The following is a 2,013-nucleotide window of genomic DNA, read 5'->3' as shown; positions in this document are numbered from 1 at the left end:
AAAAAAAAAAAAAAAAGGCAGCCAAGATTTTGATACAGATTGTATTGAATCTGTAGATCAATTTGGGGAGTACTGTCATCTTCACAGGATTTAAGCTTTCCAAATCTTAAACATGGTATATCTTATTTTTCCTTTTATTTAGATCTTCTTTAATTTTTTTCAACAATTTTTTAAGTTTTCAGTATACAAGTGTTGCACATCTTTTGTGAAGTTTATCCCTAAATGCCTTATTTTTTTAAAAAGTGATTCTTAATTTTATTTTCAGATTGTTTATTGCTAGTATATATAAATACAATACTTTTGGTATGTTGATCTTGTGTCCTGTAACCTTGTTGAACTCATTTATTAGTTCTAGTAGGTTTTTAGTGAATTCCTTGGGATTTTCTATTTCTAAGATCATATCATCTGCAAACAGAGATTGCTTTACTTCTTCTTTTCAATCTGGATGCCTTTTTATTTATTTTCCTTTTTTTTTTTTTTTTTAGACTGAGTCTCGCTCTGTCGCCCAGGCTGGAGTGCAGTGGTGAGATCTCGGCTCACCACAATCTCCACCTCCTGTGTTAAAGCGATTCTCCTGCTTCAGCCTCCCAAATAGCTGGGATTATAGGGGCCCACCACCATGCTTGGCTAGTTTTTGTATTTTTAGTAGAGATGGGGTTTCACCATGTTGGCCAGGCTGGTCTCCAATTCCTGACTTCAAGTGATCCACCCACCTTGGCCTCCAAAAGTGCTGGAAGGCATGAGCCACCACACCTGGCCTGCCCTGAATAATGTTAAATACAATGTTGTATAAAGGTGGAGAGAATAAATATTCTTGTCTTGTTCCCACTTTTAGGGGAAAAAGATTCAATTTTTTGCCATTTGATATGATGTTAGCTGTAGATTTTTCATATATGCCCTTTAACAGATTGAGGAAGTTATTTTATTTTTAGTTGGGTGTTATTTTTTAATCATAAAAGGTTTTGGATTTTGTCAAATGCTTTTTCTGCACCTATTAAAATGATCGTGTGGGTTTTGTTCTCTTAATATAGTGTATTACATTAATTGATTTTCTGATATTATACCAACCTTGTATTCTTGGGATGAGTTTCACTTATTCATTGCATATAATCCTTTTTGTATGTTACTGGATTCAGTTTGCTAGTATATATATACATATATTTTAGACAGTCTCGCTCTGTTGCCCAGGCTGGAGTGCAGTGGTGCAATCTTGGCTTACTGCAATGTCTGCCTCCTGGGTTCAAGTGTTTCTCTGGCCTCAGCCTCCCAAGTAGCTGGGATTGCAGGTGCACGCCACCATGCCTGGTTAATTTTTTTTTTTTTTTTTTTTTTTGTATTTTTAATAGAGATGGGGTTTTGCCATGTTGGCCAGGCTCGTCTTGAACTCCTGACCTCAGGTGATCCACGGGCCTTGGTCTCCCAGAGTGTTGGGATTATAGGCGTGAGCCACTGTGCCTGACCAGTTTGCTAGTATTTTGTTGAGGATTTTTACATCTATATTCATATGAGATATTGGTCTGTAGTTGTTTTTTTGTTTGTTTGTTTTAAAATATAACATCTTTGTCTGGTTTTAGTATCTGGATAATAATACTGGCCTCATAGAATGAGTTGCAAAATGTTCCCTCTTCTTTTAATTTCTGAAAGAGACTGTGTAGAACTGGTATTAATTCTTCTTTAAGTATTTGGTAAAATTTACCAGTGAAGCTGTCACTGCTTGTGGGAAGCTATTTCAAATTATTAGAATCTACTTAAGTTTATTTAACATTTTATCATGATTAGTGTAAAGTTATGCACCTTAATTTTTTAATTGAGAGATTCCTTCTCTCACTCTGTCTATAAACTTGTAATTTATGAAAAATGAAAAACCCATGTTTTGAAAAAGGTAACATTTAAAGGCTCATATTAAAACTGTGATTATACTGCACTCTAGCCTGAGAGACAGAGCAAGACTGTGTTTCTATAAATGAAATGAAATAAAATAAAATAAACCATGTCAATGACCAATATGAATAT

This window comes from Rhinopithecus bieti, unplaced genomic scaffold (genome assembly GCF_001698545.2).
Source record: "Rhinopithecus bieti isolate Rb0 unplaced genomic scaffold, ASM169854v2 scaffold_2432, whole genome shotgun sequence".
Lineage (NCBI taxonomy): Eukaryota > Metazoa > Chordata > Mammalia > Primates > Cercopithecidae > Rhinopithecus > Rhinopithecus bieti.
The sequence above is the reverse complement of the archived record's forward strand: the minus strand, read 5'-3'. Positions refer to the sequence as shown.